The following is a 9,651-nucleotide window of genomic DNA, read 5'->3' as shown; positions in this document are numbered from 1 at the left end:
GATACATTCAGGCTTGATATATAGGGAATGTAGTGTCTTTAACATTTCTTAATTATAATTGAAATTTTGCATTTCTAATGAGTACTTTAAAATAATGTTTAAGCTTCATGCTTTTACCAGAGTATTTGTTTCAGTGATTTGAAATTAATCTAGCTCATACTCTTGGTAATTGTGTAAACCAACAGTCAACTACATGTAAAAGTAAGTCAAACATTTTAAAATTTTTATTGACTGTATCTTGACAAGGTTTAAATGAGATAGTGTCACATGACTTCTCAAAGTTTTTAATTCATAAACACAGCTATGGAGAATATGCCTTAGTTTGTTGCTTTTGTGAATATGTACACTCAGTCTTTCAAATCTCTTTGTAAAAAGGTGGTTGTTCCAAGATTAAAATTTTGGATTTTTAGTGGAGTTTTGGTAGTGTTTTTTATGGAAGTTATGTCAGGTTTTTTGAACATTTTTCTTTTTCCTTGTGAAAATGTTTATTTTGGCCATAAAAAAGAAAAAAAAAAGAAATAAAAATGGCTGACTGCTAGAACAAGAAACTGGAACAACTTAGCCTACCCATGAGGTCAGATTTTAAATTCTATTCACAGCTCTTCAGTATTAATCTTTTCTTTCACCGCAACTGCTTTTGGGAAGGAGGGAGTGGGGAAGCACAGGTTTTCTAATCTTAATAGACGCGAGCCTTGCGCTGTCTGACAGCAAAATTTTAACAAACTGATGGCCAAGTAACTTCATTCACTGGACGGCAGAGGACAACGGGACTAGAGATCACAGCAAACACTGTCTGCAGTCATGCACACCAGTGAGGCTGCATAGCCATACGCTTCCTTATTCTTGTCCAAGGTGAATTCAAAACCAGACTCCTTTATGGGGAAGATGTCATCCCTGGCCTGACAACTCAGACTTGCCCATTCTTTTACCGGTGCATTTTATGTGCCTGAGTTTTGGAGCTGGGCAGTTAATAACGCCCAGGGTGGGATCAGTTTGAATAACTGTAGCTCTCTGCATCTGAAGTAGTCAGAGCTGCTTCTCTGCCTAGTGGAGAAAGGTGGGAGCTAGGTGTGATTCATCTCCTTAAAGTAGATACCTAAAATAGCAAAGTGAGTTGAATCCTGAAAATGTGTCTGCTGAACGCACAGGAAGCCTTAAGCTACCTACCTCAGCTACAGCGTGGAAACCTGCCACAGCGATTGGCTTTTCCTCCAGTGCCTAAGGTTGCAGGTGGGCTGCAAACACAAGTGGTCAGCCCTTCTGGCCAAGCAGCAGTGGTGGGGCTGTGAAACCGCTGCATGCAACCTGATGCCTGTGCAGAGCAGGGGGCTGTCGCACGCGCTGCAGCTCTCTGTAGTCTCGAAATAGTGGGCTTCTTGTGCACGTGGCTACAATGTGCAAGTGCAGGAGATACCCCTGGGATTCTGTCGTCTTGCTGCTACCAGGGCAGCTGGTGAGCTTGCTCCTGCCTGCCCTCCTGCTGGAAGGTGGTGGCTGTGAGCAGGTTATTTACCTCTAGAGCAACTCATCCAACCTGCCGCGCTTCCCCGTGTGGAGGAGGCTGCTCGCTGTCAGGGGTGAACTGCTCCGGCAGCTTGCAAATTTAACACCTCTTGTGGTGAAAGTGTGTGTATAGGTATCTTTAGGGCTGTTCTGTGTCTTTCTGTCGGCTGGTTCTAGGAACACATACATTCTGGAAGAAATAAGACGAAAAATGTTACGAGTTAATTGCTACAAATGTGGTCTATTTAACATTTCCAAGATAGCTTTAAAAATGGCTTTTCCCTCCTCTGAAAACAGGCTTTTATATATGCTTACATGTTGGTGAAGGCACATCACTTTTGCTAATGTAGCTTAGTGCTCCATTAAGAAAAACACCCAATTATATTTCATTCCTGGGTAAAATGGTTTCCAGACTCACTTGAGTACATTTCCTCTCGATATTATTCTTGGCATTGCAGTAGGAACCATTCATAGTGCCTTTTTTTTTTTTTTCTTTCCTTAAAGAAAGGCAGACCAGGTTTTTATGTTAGCCTGACAAACTACGCTGTAGCTCAAATCTGACTGGTCTGTGCTGTTGGCAACAAGTTGTCCAATCCCTAACGTACTTAAAGATTGTTGACTTAAGAAGACACTGCATAAAAAAATGTACTGTTTCACAGTGCAAATGCCCAGGTTCACAAATCGTTTTAGTCTGCTGTTAGTGGTTAGCCTGATTCAGCAAAATGCTCCATAATCCCACTTGGTGCTAACCAACGCCCACGAGGTGATGCGCTTGCTAGAGCGCTGATACGGGATCAGGCCCTTCAGTGCAGCAGGTGGTATTAAAGAGCCACGCAGGGGGCTGAGCTGGTCGAATACCAAAGCACACAGCCCAGAGCTTCCAGTCAGCATCTGGCCACTGTCCTCATTTAGCCCTAACTGTGCCAGTGGGAAGGCTACTCTCCTCCACCTGTCTTGTCCGGCCATTTTAGCCACGGTGAGTGCTCTGGCCTATGTTGTCGGGAGCTGCCAGCTGTGTGCCTGCTGAGCAGCACCATTAAGCAGCTGCAGCTCATGAAGCATTTTTCTCCTGAAGCAGGTGAGGGAACACCCATGGGGCAGCTTTGCCTGCAGAGTTTGGGAGTGACAGTCCGTGCCGGGGAAGGTGAGAAGTGGCTGGGCACAGGCAGGTTTCTGGGTGAGAGGCTGCTCACGTGGTCCAGCCTTTTGCCAGGCATGTGCCCACATGATGTCTGGCATACAGGCCTCTTGGCAGCACTGCCGTTCTGCATCTATGTGAGACCCAGCCATGCAGGGTTGGTGGTGATGTGGGGCTTAATGCTCTTTTAGGACCCTGTGACCTGGTCTGAGTATCAAGGGCAGAAGCCAAGCCCTACTGCAGCGGTCTCCTTGCAGCAGGAGACCTGCCCAGCTGTGGGGAGGGCTGGGTGCAGCCTGTTCTGGAGCAGAACTCTGTATCAGAGGTAGCTGCCAGGGGGGCAGGTGAGTTTTTGCACCCCCTCAGGAATGTGTTAAAGCAAAGAAGGCAAGGAGAAGGTCCCCTGTACCACACTGGTTTCTGCCTGGAGCAAAGCTCCCAAGAACACATCCCCGGTCCCAAGTGAAATCAGATCAGGTTGGAATGAGAAGGTGGGAAGGAGGAGGGGAGAAAAGGTTAGCAAGGGAAAGGCATCAGTGGCATCTACTTTCACCTTCAGTGAGCTGTTGTCTTAGAGATTTACCAGCGTCACAGTACTGTGAAAGACTGATTCACTAGCTGTCTTTCTGATGTACTGCTCTTGTGGGCAAAAGGTGGGAGGAATCCAATGACTTGCTGCAGGTTTTGAAAAAGAAAGAAAGAAATTACTTGTAATGTGCTAAGCCAGCCTGCTTCAGTGCAAGACCAAGCGAGCAAGGTTTACTGACTTCATTAAGAGCTAAGCTGAGACCAGGAATCAACGATGGCACAACTTCAGTTACACAGCAACTAAGATCTTGCAGTAAATCAGCCTATGGCACAAGGCTGTGCCACAGCACCGTTCAGCTCTCTTTTGCTCCTTGCCTCAACAAAAAACACATGGGTTCTTTTTCATCATGAATGTCAGTGTTCCAAATTTTTACAATGCTAAAGTGTTGCATGTGGGGGTCTGTTGGTGATTTACTGTTATCAAAATACAGAATGTTCCTAGCCCTTCAGTGAAACCAAGAGTGCAGAGAAATTGTATGCCTTGCGTATCAAGTGAGCTCATTAAGTAGAAGCAGTCCTTTTGTAAGCCTTTGGTGCTCAGCTCAAATTTGCAAAGCCATTTTGACAAGGGTGGTTAGGCAGCCTGCCAGTTCACACAAACACCTCACAACTTTTGTTTCCAAGAGCATAGAGGCGAGAGGGGGAGAGTGCACACAAGGAAGCGCAAGTCCCTGCAAAGCTATGACTTACCCAAAGCAATGTTCAATTGATGGAGGTGGGAGTCCAGCCTTGCTTGCATTGCCGTATGCTGTGGTGAATGATCATTTGTGAGTTGCTGCCAGCTGATCTATTGTTGGCGCAACAGCAATTGTGGAAGTGGTAACAATGGTCATGTTGGGAACTGTCCTTTGCTATTTGAGGAATAGGCTGATGTCTTTTCTGTGCTGCAAACAGCGCACCTGTGTCTGCCCTCTTACCTTTGAAGCATCCTTCCCTTTTGATTTCTGCATAGCTGTTATCACCTACCCATGCTCTTACAGGGTTTTGGCACTTGCAATTATTGCTTATTTAGGCAATTATTTCAAGCGAATGTGGCTGGTTTACTTTTCCTTATGCATTTTAGTTAGTTTTACTGAAATAAGTCTTAAGTCTCCTTCTTCAGCTTTGTCCATTTCTGCAGTCAGTTATTTCAACTTATATTTAACTTGCTCTTGAATGCCACAGCATTAAAGAGCCAGATGCTGAAGGGAAGATCTTTAAGTTTTCATGTGGGGTCCATGGGGTTTCTTTGTGTTCTGAGAATTATTAAGAGCACACAAAAAACCACACCCAAAAACCTGGGGGGAAGAAAAGTAGAAAACTTTTCTTCTCACTGTTAAAAGGCAAGACCAATATTTGGTTGAACTGGACTGCATATGGTCAGGTCAGGATTCCCAAGTGAGTTTTGCTTTTAGTCGTTAGTTGTGACCACAGTGAGAGGGATCTCTGGAAATTCCTGCAGTCCCACTAAGCACGTTCCACTGCTCAGCAGCAGCCATGGGGAAGAGGAGGGGCTGTAGCACCTCCATGGCTAGTGGCATGTATTCTCCTGAAACTGTTGCTGTTGGAAAATGCAAATTTTTGAAACCTATACATTCTAAAAAAGCCATACTGTTTTGGACAGGAAAGATTGCTCAGCTCAGATAGGAATTTAGAGAGAGGGTAAGGGAACTGATGGATACTGATGGCACAAGTTTGCCTGGAATAGCTGGTACTCTGTGATGATGTGGGAGAGGGATTTCAGCTCTCTGCTCTGAATTAAGGGAAGTGAGAACTCATTTTGGCTGCTCCACAGCTCTAGGCAAGTGTCTGAGCCAGTGGATTAGTAGCTTTTCTGTGATGGGCAGAGATACCTTTTTTTTTTTTTTTTTTTTTCACAAAAATCCTTGAAAGGTCCTTTTTCCTCAGTGCAGGATATGAAAAACTCAGAAATCCCCCTGACTTCCATGGGTAAGAAAGCAGTTTCCCATCTGTTCTATTTGCTTCCTTAGCAGCTCACAAGGATTATTCTGTTTATCTGCTTTCCTTATTTTAGCTGAGCCAGGTAGCTGTCTTCACAGAGGGAAGACAAGGTGTTGAAATGGTGTTGGCAATTGGTGGCACCCAGTGTAGAGAACATAGCAACAGAGCGACATGCTTAGAAGGACTGAAGCAGGCAGGATGCTTACTTTTTTTCCCTGAAGAATATTTTGTGGGAGGCACAATACCTGCTAGATACCACTTCCAGCAACAGGCAGGTCTTGAGAGCAATCTCCAAAGGCTCTGTGCTGTTTGCAGCCCTGTCCAGTAGACATCAAATGCCACCAAAGAGTCCAGGAAGAACAAGGTCAGCTGTGATTACAGTTCCCCAGTGAAAGACAGTGGGCAGAGTAGGGCATTAACCACATTTCTCCTAATACTACAGGCTCAGCTTTCCCTCAGGCCAGCCTTAGGTCACACTTAGGTATGCTTAGGCTAGTTTGGTGTAGAAGGCCCCTGACTGATGTTGGCATGTTTTGATGGTGGCATTGTGCCAGTTTGCTCTCCTGTGGTCTCACCAGCCCGAGGAAGACTGAACCTAATGTTGTCAGCTGTCTGTGTAATTGCTTATTACATTTGGTTTGGGAAGTTTCAACACATGTTAGGATGCTCCCATCACTGCTTTTAGAGCTTTTGTGCTGGGATTTAATGACCAGTTGGCAGTAGGAAAGGAGAGAAATATGAACACCTTGCCTTCGTCTTTGAGCATCAGAAATTTACCCATAGCCATGACAAGCACCGACTCTGAACCAAGCCTGATGCACAACTTCAATGAAGGAAGCTGGGATATCAGTGACACAAAAGTGGGGGCAGAAGTCTGTTTTACTAACCTGTCTAGTTCATAAAGGAAAACTGTTGAAGAGGAATCCATGGCAATTTTATGTCCTTTTGTTTAATCGTCAGCGTAGACTTCGTTAAGACTATTTGCCCACTGTTTTCCCTTTTAGCAAGATGGTGTCAGTCTTCTGCACTGACTATCGCCAGTGCTTCTTTGCTGGGTTTCTCAGTGGGCCAGATTCCTGGAAGGAGGGTCCTGAATACTGGCTGACCCATCTGGTTGTAGGAGATGTGGATATTCCTGAGACATACAAGGCGCTGATTTCCAGAGCTGCATGAAAGTACACACCACATTTCAAAAGTGATTTGTAGTCTGGGAAACCTTTGCAGAGTATGAGTTTGCTGTTTTATCTGGCAGAGGAAAGGAAGATTTCCTTACCTCCTTCATGTTAAGGGCACACGTTTGTAGAAATGTCCTGACCGCATCTGCGTAAGACTGCATTTTCCACTCTCAAGTTTCTAACTCACAGGTCTGGCACCCAAAATCGTTACATGCCTTTTGGTTTCTTGTGCCTGGCAAAGTCTGACACAAAAGAAGAATCAATTTTGAGAGGTGCTTTGTTCACCATTTGAGTGAGAAAATCTTTCACTGGCATAGAGGGAAGTGTCTTATTTCCTATATCACAAGGTGTACACCTGGAGAAAGAAACAGTAAGTGTCAGAATGACATCTGCTCTCTGAATTGTCAGGTTCTATGAAGGGTTTTCAACAACCTTAGAGGCTGCATCTGCTGTTCTGTTAAAGCGTTATTGAAATTGTGTACTGCCACAAAGGGAATGGTACAGAAACAAACCAGACCACTTTTCTTCCAAAGATTATTTGAATGAAATAAAATAAGCTATGTTCCTGGAAGTTATTCACAGGATGCAAACCACCTGATTTTCATTAAGCAATTAGCTGCTAGTTCTTAACAATAATGATATCCTTTGCATTCTCTTTCAGTCAGTTCAGTGTGATCTGAGGTTTTAATAACTTGCTTCTGTGTTTTCTGCTTTAGTAACACTTCTCTCAGTTGTAGGTTTACCAGGTGTCTCCCTGGGGCTTGGTTTGAGATAATTCCTACAAAAATTTAGGTAGTTTAGCATATGAAGGTGACACATCCTGTAAAGAATTGATATAGAGTCATTTGAAATTGATAGAGATGCATTTAATATGCCTACTTGTTTCTTCTGACTACATCTGATGGCAGATACATTAACTTGCTCTTGCTTTCTCTCCTCCCATGTTTTTACAAAACTAATTTCTTCCTGGTGCACTTTTTCAGAAGCCTCTGGTGCTGTCACAGGTCAAATATCAACACTGAATAGACAGGATATCTTGACCTGGTAAAAGCAGTTGCACTGCTTGTGCTCGTTTGCTCTTCATGTTTTCTCAGGACCTTCCCAATTACTCGGTAGCTGAATTCTGCAAGAAGTTACTGGTAACTTCAGGTGCATCACAGGAAGGTACCCCACAGTGCCTGGTGGGATCTTGCCTTTTAGAAGGAGAACAGGGTATTTTCCTAGGCTCTCCTTTATCATATGGATGAAGAAATAATGAACTAAGTATTTTTGCAAAGAAATGGATGCACTTCTCTCCTTTAACTTTCAGAAGAAAATAACATGAGTTCTGACACCACTGGTCAGGGACAAACCTTGAGGAAAGTTTTTTGAAAGGACCAATATTATTTCTTGGACCTGCAGTTTACAGTATTCTTACAAAACAATACGCAGTTAAGACTTACCTACATTGTTTCTATGTTTTACTATCTCCTCCCTAATGCACTTGTGAACTGAAGCAAGACAAAGAAGAGTCTTCAGTGCTTTGTTATGCCTGTCTGAGCCACAGAGCTGTAGGCTTGGCAATGTGAAAGATTTCCTGAAAGCAGACCTCTGTGTCTCCCAGCCTGAGATGCAGCTCCATCACCTCTGGAGACTGACCCCCATGGTGCCCTTGGAGACCCCAGCTGCTGATGGGATCACCATCAATGGGGAAAGCAAAGAAGTTGTTTTACAGCTCACAGTATTATTACTCCACAGAAGTTTTAAAACAAGAGCTGAAGAAGGCTACTCTACTGGGAGCCTGGTGTCAAAGGCTTAGAGCAGCAAGCAACATGTGCACAAATAGAGAGAAGGCATCCTGCATGAGCTCCAGATAGCACTTTCATCGCTTAGGAGTCAGAGCATCTGTAATCCATTGCCTCACTTTTCCAAGGTATGCTGTAGCACCTCATGCTAAAAGTGTATTCTTTTTCAAATACTTTGGCATAAGACAAAGGTAGTCATAGTACCAGAAAGAAGAGCTGATATTTCGGATGATTCCTCAAAAGAGCAATCAGGTAGATTAAGCTAACACAGTGATTTTTTTTACCCCAGAACATTTAATGGTAAAAATTACATGGGGCTTTTGACAAAATGATTCAGACAGGAAACAAAAGGATTATTTCTTGATAGAAGCATTTATCTTGCTATTTCATAATAGTTTAATACTTGCCTTTTGAATTTCTTTGAATAACATTAGTTGTGTTAGAGCATGAGTGGATTTTATTTTCCTTCTTTTCCAAACCTCTTCCCTCATTGAAAACTGAACATAGTCGCAACATCTTCCTGAGGAGTCAAGCATATGAGGCAGAGCTATGCTTTTTTCTAGAAGGTATTTTAAAGTATTTGGGGCTTTGGAAAGAAGAAAAGAACTTCAGTTGCTGTGGAAGTGCCAAACCTTGTCACAACAAATAGTCTCAGTTCTCAGCAAGCCTTGAGCAGAGCGGCTGCAGGTTTTCCCAGGAAACAAAATGCTTGCTGTCACAATACAAGCAGTAAATGCACTTTGATTCTGTTCAGGTTCCAGAAGTCAAGTTTTCAGTCATATTAAAGTTCAATACTTATTAAACAAAGGTCTATTGTACATAAATTAAGCCAGCTGACCAGGCCTAGGTTTTGTGTCCTGAAAGTAAACCGGAGTGTGACATTGTTTCACTACTGACTCAGAAAAAAAATAAATTCTTTCTCAAACTTTATACCATCGGTATAACATTTTATAGCTACTAACACCTGTGGCTTAGTTTAAAAAATGCAGTGTAAAGGTTGTGTAACAAAGCCTGTTTGCAGCCTAGAGCCCATTACACCACTTCTCTCCAAATTCCAAATTTAAAACTCCATTTGTAACAGGGATGCTCTGAGCTGGTGGGATTTATTAACATGAAATCTTTTCCTCCAGATCAATATTCCTACAGACATGACAAAGAACTTGCACTTTATATTTCATGAGTTGTAATGATTTCTGAGCAAATCTGTTTGGGCTATTAAATGAGTCATTACGCTGATTTTAATAGCATAATGAAGCTCTTTCACATGTTTATGTAGAGGAAGCCATGAAAAGATTTCACCTACAAGGGAGAGTGTGCTACTTTTCAGACCTTTCACTTTGGACAAGCAAGAAAATAAACTCTTAGACTGCTTGTTCTACTGACTGTTGGTGTCTACTGATGGATAGCCCTTGCTGGACTTGTACAATACACCTAGAAATCAAATATACATAGAAATCATAGAAGAAAGACAGACCTTCTTGGTGGCTTGCACTTCAGATGTAGTTAAAGAAGATGGGGTCAT

Source organism: Falco peregrinus, chromosome Z, assembly GCF_023634155.1.
Source record: "Falco peregrinus isolate bFalPer1 chromosome Z, bFalPer1.pri, whole genome shotgun sequence".
NCBI classification, from domain to species: Eukaryota; Metazoa; Chordata; class Aves; order Falconiformes; family Falconidae; genus Falco; species Falco peregrinus.
The sequence above is the reverse complement of the archived record's forward strand: the minus strand, read 5'-3'. Positions refer to the sequence as shown.